General features: G+C 49.3%; 1 long non-coding RNA gene across 1 annotated transcript; it reads right to left on the reverse strand.

Moving 5' to 3' along the window:
* Nucleotides 1-3,638: 3,638 nt before the first annotated feature.
* Nucleotides 3,639-8,668, reverse strand: LOC136384823 (uncharacterized). Its single transcript, XR_010747658.1, has 3 exons — nucleotides 8,247-8,668; nucleotides 4,077-4,202; nucleotides 3,639-3,668 (listed from the first exon to the last, which is right to left on the reverse strand). It is a non-coding gene; the product is annotated as an uncharacterized lncRNA (long non-coding RNA).
* Between the last annotated feature and the right edge of the window lie 283 nt (nucleotides 8,669-8,951).

The following is an 8,951-nucleotide window of genomic DNA, read 5'->3' on the forward strand; positions in this document are numbered from 1 at the left end:
TTTGGATTTGTGCTCTCTCAGACAGGACCGGCGCTGTTGGATAGCTGCAAGCCTTTTCCCAGTGATGGTTCTTGGGAATCTCTAGAAATGGCCAACGCTGAGGTTCCCTGTGTGTTCCGGTCAAGGAGGGTAGCGAGGAGGGGGGCGGGGAGGGAGGAGGCGGGATCAGCCTGGGTGGCAGAGCCGTGAAGGCATAAGGCCCACACCTGGACTTGGGGTGAATCAGCTCAGTGCCCCACCTGGAAGACTGGGGTGGGGGGGGCAGCAGGGCCAGAGAGAGGTTGGGAATGATGGTGAGGTCGTGCTGTGGGGTGAGGACTGGCAGGCAAGACAGGTTCAGTCTCTGCATCTGGAATAAGGGAGACCTGGGCAACATGGATATAAGCCCGTAAGGGCGTGAAGTGGGCAAGGGTAGCACATTCAGATGCTAGAAATCTACCAGGAAGAAGGAGCAGCCCCGGAAGTGGGAAAGAGACAAACTGTGAGACAGTTAAGTCACACAGCTGCCTTTGTGCCAAGCCTGTGATGGGGTTGGACGTAACCCAAAGCCACGAGGAGGTCTTCACTGGCGGGGGCCTGGGCCTGTGCGAGGCCCAGTGCGTGAGGTCCTGCAGAAGCGAGGAGTCCATCAGCGACACTCTTCCTGCTTCCGGCATTTACGGGTGTTCCTGTCAGCCAGGTGTTGTCATTGGTGCCGGGACAAAAGGATGGAAGGATACAGTCCCTGCCATCAGGGACAATCAAAACCATTGTGTCCCCCTCCAGTGTCACTGTCGCAGAGGGGGTAGGGGAATGGGAGACTAACAGATCCAGGAATCAGAGAGAGAGAGTCATGGGGAGGTTTGCCAGATGGGCAATAAGGTTGGCTTATTCAATCACTGTAGCAGCTACCATTTACCCTGCACTCGCTAAACACCAGGCACTGTGCTAGCAGTGCATTATAATGTAGTGTAGCACAGCGTACTGCAGTGTGGGTCAGACAGACAGCACAGTGCAGGCAAGTGTCGTGCAGGAGAGTGTACTACAGTGCAGTGTAACCTAGTGGTATAGAAAAGCATAGTCAGTATAGTACAGTGTGTAGTGTAGTGTAGTATAATATAGTATAGTACAGCGTGGTATGGTGTAGTATACTATAGTGTGATATAGTATAGTGTAGTATAGTATAATATACTACAGTATAGTACAGACCGTGTAGTATAGAATAATATAGTATAGTACAGCATAGTGTAATATAGTATAGTATAGTATAGTATAGTACAGCATAGTGTAGTGTAGTATAGTACAGCATAGTATAGTATAATATAGTACAGCATATTATAATACTGCGTAGTGGGGTATAGTATGGTATGGAACAACATAGTGAAATACAGGATAGTCTACTACACTATAGTATAGTGTAATATAGTATAATATATTGTAATATGAGGTAGGAGCTAAGGTTTGACCCAGGACAGATCTATCCCTAGAGCTGGCTCTGTGCCCACTGTATCGTGTGTCTTTCCTGTGTGCTGCATCAGTCCCCGGGAGGGTGAAGGAGTGGGGCATGGGCGGGGCATCATCGATGATTTGGGGATAGCTGCCTTCTCCCCAGCATCTGAGGTTGACATCCTAAACAAAACCTGGGTCTCAGTCGGCTATCCTCTCTGCCATGGGTAGGACGCCAGGGAAGGAGGCAGACCTCACATCGCAAGCACTGAGACCTTCTGCAGTGCCCTCCTTACATGCCATCAGCTTTGCTGGAAGTGTGAAGTCCATTCTCCTTGGGGGGAGCGTCAGCATTCTGCTCTCTCATCCTTGACTCCAAATAGTCGGCGGTGGGTGTGGAGTCCAACGCACGGAGGGCCTGCTGCCCGGCTTTGTCCCCCTCCAGTGTCAAGACTCGGGCATGGGAACCGTCTTGCTGCCGGCGCCTCCTGGGATTTAATAACTGGAGAAGGTGGCTGTCAGAAAATGGAAACCGGTGTGCGGAAGCAGTTGTCTCCGTAGGCTCTGGCCCCAGAAGGAGTGTCAGTCTTTGCTCTGGAGGCAGGTTCCTGTCTGTTCTGTTCACGATTTATTCTTGCTCATCTGCCCAAGTGCAGTCAAAGTCGGAGTGGAAGAGGGGACAGTGAAGAGCAGGGGCCATGGGGTTGCCATGCCGAGAGTGAGAGGGGACAGACAGGGCATGTCCAGCTGGGGCACCTGTGCTGTCTGTGGGGACCGCAGTGGTGCCCTGCGGGACACTCCACGCTGAGAGGGAAGCATGGCCGTGTCACCTGGGTGGGGCCTTCCCTGACCACCCTGTCTCAATAGTGACTTTTCATACTTCCTGTTCCTATTGGCTACTGGTTTTTAGCCCTAGCCTCTCCAGCGTACGATGTGTTTTACTTGTCTTGGCTGTTACCTGGAAGGTACACTCTGTGTTGTTCACTGCTATATCTTCAGTGCCCAGTATCAGCCCTAGTGCCTGACTAGGTGTTCAGTAAATACTTGTTTGACGAGTATTTACTCGTCAGAACGGAACCCGGCATGTAGTAGGGACTCAGTGTGACAGTGACCGGAAAACCCCATTCTTGACAGTTGTTTCAATGTTCTCCCCGGCCATGGTACATGGAAGTGCAGCTCAGGTGACCCGGCTTCAGAGAGAGGAAGGGAGTCTGGGATTCGGACAACACAAGCTGACCGCCCAGCCCTGGACGCCTGAGAATGAACTGAGTGTGTCCCGTAGCCCCTTGGCTTGACAGGCGCGGCATGCGTGTGACATGGCGTGCGTCGCTCTGAATGCCCACAGGACCCTGTCCGCTGTCGGCTGGCTCGGGATGTCTCCCAGCCCAGGCAGGGACCCCTCCCGTTCCTCCACCCTGAAAGCCCCAGCAAAAGCTTCAGAATTGGGGACAGGGACAACAGGTGGCAGTCAACACTGCCCCTGTTGACAGGCCACGTCGGCCAAGTTTCCTCCAAGAAGCACGCTCCTTTAGGCTTTATCCCTCACTGGCCAGTACCTGTCATTTTGAATGGGACATTTTTGTTTTTGAGTTGAGCACAGAGACTACTTTCTGGCTCTAGCGGAAAACCTCACAGGAGGAATGCTACCCAACTTTGTCATTACCGTTTTAATGAGCAAGAGTCCACTAGCCAGACCCTTATTAGCTAATAAACTTAGGGGAAACTCAAAGCTGGGGTCTCACGTCGTTGAACGGCTACCTAATGATCGTTCGGAAAAATTATACCATTTGTTTTTCCAATATCATGAATTAGTTATAATCCTTCACAACCTAGGAAGTCAAGGTTCATTATTAAGTTAGTCTTGTAAAGAGAGGGAGCCACATTCTCTCTAGGGACAATTTTGGCCTGAGGTTGTCCAATCACTGTGTACATGCCAGCAACCTATTAGATAATTGCTTAGGCTTTCTCAGTCTTTATTTTGTTTCCCTTTCTTCTCTTGTAAAATCATTGTTTTTAACCCCAAGGGAACCTCGTAGAAGGGCTCTCAGCCCCCACCAGCCTGGATCATTACTCTCCTTTTCCTCTTCTGTTATTTTTCTTTTCAATTGGCCTTTTTTTTTTTTTTTTACCCCTCCAGCCATGTCCTTCTTTCCCCCTTCTCTCTGTCTCTCTGTTATGTTTACTATTACTATAGACTTTTTTCATTATAAATTCATGGAAGTTTATTGTAAGAAATTTGAGCCCTGGCCAGTTGGCTCAGTGGTAGAGCGTCGGCCTGGCGTGCAGGGGTCCTGGGTTCAATTCCAGGCCAGGGCACACAGGAGAAGCACCCATCTGCTTCTCCACCCCTCCCCCTCTCCTTCCTCTCTGTCTCTCTCTTCCCCTCCTGCAGCCAAGGCTCCATTGGAGCAAAGATGGCCCGGGCGCTGGGGATGGCTCCTTGCCCTCTGCCCCAGGCGCTAGAGTGGCTCTGGTCACGACAGAGCGACGCCCCGGAGGGGTAGAGCATCGCCCCCTGGTGGGCAGAGCGTCACACCCTGGTGGGCGTGCCGGGTGGATCCTGGTCGGGCGCATGCGGGAGTCTGTCTGGCTGTCTCTCCCCATTTCTAGCTTCAGAAAAAAAAAAAAAAAGAAAGAAAAAAATTTGAAACTTGGCTGGATAGCTCAGCTGGTTAGAGCATCGTCCCAAAGCGCAGAAGTTGCTGGTTCGATTCCCAGTCAGGGCACGTACAGGAACAGCTCAATGTTCCTCTCTCTCTCTCTCTCTCTCTTTCTCTCTTCCTTCCTCTCTCACTGAAATCAATAAAAAAACATTTTTATAAAACAAAATTTAAAAAAATTGAAAAAAACATGGCCAAAACCTAGCCACATTGCAAGAAAAAAATATATATGTGTGTGTGCATTTTTTTTTTTTGTATTTTTCTGAAGCTGGAAACAGGGAGGCAGTCAGACAGACTCCCGCTTGCGCCCGACCAGGATCCACCCGGCATGCCCACCAGGGGGCGATGCTCTGCCCATCCAGGGCATCGCTCTGTTGCGACCAGAGCCACTCTAGCGCCTGAGGCAGAGGCCATGGAGCCATCCTCAGCGCCCGGGCCATCTTTGCTCCAATGGAGCCTTGGCTGCAGGAGGGGAAGAGAGAGACAGAGAGGAAGGAGAGGGGAAGGGGTGAAGAAGCAGATGGGCACTTCTCCTGTGTGCCCTGACCAGGAATCGAACCCGGGACTCCTGCATGCCAGGCCGACGCTCTACCACCGAGCCAACCGGCCAGGGCCTGTGTGTGCATTTTTAAAAACATTTTTATTTATAAACTTTTTATTCCCTCTCTCCCTTTCTTTATAAATTTTAAAAAGAGATAGGCATCAGATCGATTGTACACCCTCTTTTTTTTCCTCCCACTTACTGTGTGGCAGACATCATGCCCATATCACTGATAACCTTTCTACGTGTTTTGAATGGATGCTTAGTAGTCCCTGGTAGGGATGAGCTGTAATTTATTAAACCAAGCCCGTATTGTTGAGCCTGAAGGTAATCCACCCCGCCCTTTTGATTGCTATAAATAATGCCCTCAGGGACATCCTCAAACAAAATAAATCTTTGCGCACACTTTGGCTTTTCCTTAAATTCCTCAAGGTGGGGTTGCAGGTCATAAAGTGCGAACGTTTTTCACTCTTCTTAGAGTTACCAGTTCTCCGGAGTCAGGTGCACCCCCACCCCCACAGCAAGGGGGAAGTCTATTGAGTGAGTGAGCGAGCTTTCAAGGGCTCCTCTCCCTTCCCTTCCCATTTACTGCTGAAGATGCCCCCTCCTTCTTTGGGGAGGCCGTGCCAGGGAGCAGCTGTGTATCTGTCAGCCCACATTCCCGCTTGCTCTGACCTAGGGTTAGCAGTCTTCAAAATCTGCTGGAAAAATCCTAGCAATGCCAAATCTTGGCTGGGTTGCCATGGTGACAGACAAGGACAACAACCCTTTATCCACCTCCAGCCCCAAATCTTCAGAAAGCTTTCAAGATTCAGAAGTCACTGGAGAATATTTCTGCTTTATGGGCAAGGCAGTTTAACCCTATTCCACCAGATTGGGGGTCCCCTATGGGTAAAGCTGATGACCAGCAAGATTACCTGTGCCTCTTAGAAAAATACCACTGCTATGTTTTTTGTTTGTTTTTATTGCTTTTTTTTTTTTTTCTTGCTTGCTTCCCTCTGCTTTCGGTATATCCCAAATAATCCCAGGTTTCCAAAAGTCAGCCTAAAGATGTGCGAGGCCACTGACAAAGCAAGGCCCTTAAAAACAAGAGGATACACAGCAGGTGAGGAAGGCCCTTTGGCGCTCAGGGAAATTTGATTATGGCTTAAGTATTGGAGGACTCACACACACAAAATCACCTCACGCAGGTATGACGGTGGCCCCGTACTTATTATATAAGAACAAGACCACAAGTTTTAGAGATGCATGTCCCGAAGCTTGTGCAGATGAAATGACATGATGTCTTAGATTTCCCTCAAAATTGTCTAGCAAGGAGAAAGCGAACATCAATCCGGCAAACACAAACTTTAATCACATTGAACTTCAATGATAGGTTAAAAAATAATCATACTATTCTCTCTGTGTTGAGTATGTTTAACAGTTTTCATATTTAAAAAATTTGAATAAGGACAATGTAATGTGCTTTATGCTCATTATTTTTTAACAAAGCATTGAAATGGTCATCACAGAAAATCATCAGATCTCTTACATTTGTTCTGTGACTTTACATTTTCTTTTGAGTTGTGTGTGGGGCCGTGCTAATATCGCTTCGGGGCTTAGGGCCCCTCAAGGGCTCAGTGGAGCCCTGGTCTCAGTGTCTTCAGTCCCAAAGCTACAGGGGAGAGCCTCCTCTCCCCTGATGCCAATCAGCAGAACAAAGGCTGAAGTGACCCCTGACCTCTCCTTCAGGGTAGGGCCGCGGCCTGTCAACTCCCTCAGTGGCTCTCAGCCTTGGCGACCCTGCACCTTCTGTAATTTAACACTCGAAAGTGTATTATGAACACAGACAAGACTTTAACTGCAGTTTGCACACAAGGGCCTGCAAAAGTCAACCCTCTTCCTTCAGGCCTCTTTTGTTCTTGGTTGCTAGGCATTCTACTGCTTATGGGTACAATATTTACTTTTGTTTATTTTATTGGCCCTCAGTGTTTGAAGAGGCTGGGCAGCTCCCAGGATGCGGGGACTGGGGATTTACTGGGAGATAAAATGCTCTATGGCAGTCTGTCCGCGCCTGCATCTTGATAATAGGTTGTTCCCACAGCAAGTCAAGGCCCTGGATTGGTGCTTGGGTCTCTGCTTGAAGCAGCAAGTGTGGGATGCCCGCAGGAGACCTGGGTTCAGGGGGCTTCCCAAAGCTGTGGAGAGGTGCTGGCCAATGCACCACCCTCCTCAATTATTCACACTGAGGGTTTCCTTTGTGAAATACACGTTTTAAAATAAATAGTCATATTATGAAAGGCCCAGCTAATACAGAAGTCCTGCTCATTATCCAATCCTAGTCCCTTCCCCGTGATAACCACACAACTCGGCATGACCCATGACCTTGTAGAGCCACAGCTCCTCGGAAGTAATTCTAAGGACCTAAGGTGGGGGTGCAGACACAAAGCAGACAAGCCCTGGTTCCTACCTTTAAGAAGCTTAAGAGATTCAGGGTCAAGAAGATCTCTAAGAAGTCTCTAAGAAGAGCTCTAAAAGGCAGGCAAGATTCAAAGTTATAGGTAATAATCACAGCCATTTGGAGAAGTAAAGGGAGACCTCTGTTTCCTCCACTCCCAACACTTCTGACCCCAGATGTTTAGGGACTCCCCCCCCCCACCACCACCACCAACCCATTCCCCAGCTGTGCAGACACCAGCGGGGTTCCACAATTCAGTTCTGACACAAACTACCCAGATTTAATGCCAACCTCACAGGCTAAAGGCTGAGTCCCACAAGGCTGCCCCCACTTCAGGCGTCAGTCCCAGGTCCCAGGGTGTCACCTGCGCTTCTGATGGGCTATACAAATCAGGGGTTCCCGTGATGCCCTTCTCCTCAGGTTTGGTAATTTGCTAGAATGACTCACAAAACAGCTAGACGAAGAGAAACGAAGGGCAAGGTCCTAAGCACAGGAGCTTCTGTCCCCATGGAGTTGGGGCACACCACTCTCCTAGCACCTCCTAACACGTGCACACGTTCACCAACATAGAAACTCCCCAAGCCCCAGTTTAGGGATTTTTACAGAGGCCTCGTCATGTAGGCACGATCAATTATTAATGGAATCTCCAGCCCTGCTCCTCTCCCCGGACGGTGGCTAATGGGGCTGAAAGTTCCGAGCATTTAAACATGACTTGGGCTTCCTGCTCCTCAACCTCCATCGGAAGTTACCTAGGAACCCAGCAAGAGTTGCCTCGTTAGAACAAACGATGCTCCTATCACCCAGGAAATTCCAAGGGACATAGGACGTCAGTGTCAGAAACTGCGGACAGAGACCAAACAGATATTTCTGATAATGTCACAAGCAGGAAACTATTAGAACAGAAGCTCCATATAACATGTAAGCAAAGCTGTAAAGGTTGGGAAAGATTTATGTCTTGGAGGAGAAAGATTTGCCTGGTGGGGGAAGAAGAGGGGAACAGGATGGAGCAGGGCCTGGGGCTTCTACATGTCTGTGGGCACAGTGATTGCATCCTTTAGAAATATTTTGTATACAAACAATGGAAAATCTAGCCCTAACTGGCTTAGGCAAAAAGAGATTTTATTTATCTGTGTTATTATGAGTTTAGGCATGGCTTGATCCAGGAGCTCGTAAAATGTCAAACCTACCTTTATCCCTCAGTTCTGTTCTCTTTCATGTGGACTTTATTCTTGGACCACATTGGTTGGATCAAGATGGTGGCCAACAGTTTCAAGGCCCGACATCTTCCAGGTTAGAGGCTGGAGAAAAGGATGCATCTCATCCTGTTAGTTTCCAAATAAGTACCAGGATTCACTCTGATAGAACACACCTGGGATATGAGCCAATCCCTAAAGCAATTGCTGCCACCAGAGACTGAAATTATGCTAATTGACCAGCTTGAGTCACATGATCAGAGAGCAGGGGAGTGGTTGTTATTCAAAGGAGACTTGGGGTTCTGTTACCAGAACAGGGGTACCTTGATACCCAGAGGAAGCCTGGAGACCATGGTTTCCAGGGTGATTACACATAATGAGAGCTCCGGTTGTCCTGCTTGCAGGAGCCTGTTCGGGAGCAAAAGACCACAATAAAGAGATTAAGTTGAGCAAAGACTCTTCTCCAGTCTGGGGAGCTTATTGTGCTGCAGGAGCTCTGGGAGGGTGACTTAGGAGGCCACACCTAGTTCAGGCAGGGCTTCCCAGAACCTTCTGAGGAGGCTCTGGTCGCCAGGTGCACCAGTCTGAGCCCGGGGGCATGAGATGACTGGTTCGTTCAGGCCTCCAGAGACGATGAGTCACCCAGCGAGTCGGGATGCAGGAAACGCAGGGACGTGTACATTCAGAGTTCCTGG

This window comes from Saccopteryx leptura, chromosome 13 (assembly GCF_036850995.1).
Source record: "Saccopteryx leptura isolate mSacLep1 chromosome 13, mSacLep1_pri_phased_curated, whole genome shotgun sequence".
Classification (NCBI taxonomy): domain Eukaryota; kingdom Metazoa; phylum Chordata; class Mammalia; order Chiroptera; family Emballonuridae; genus Saccopteryx; species Saccopteryx leptura.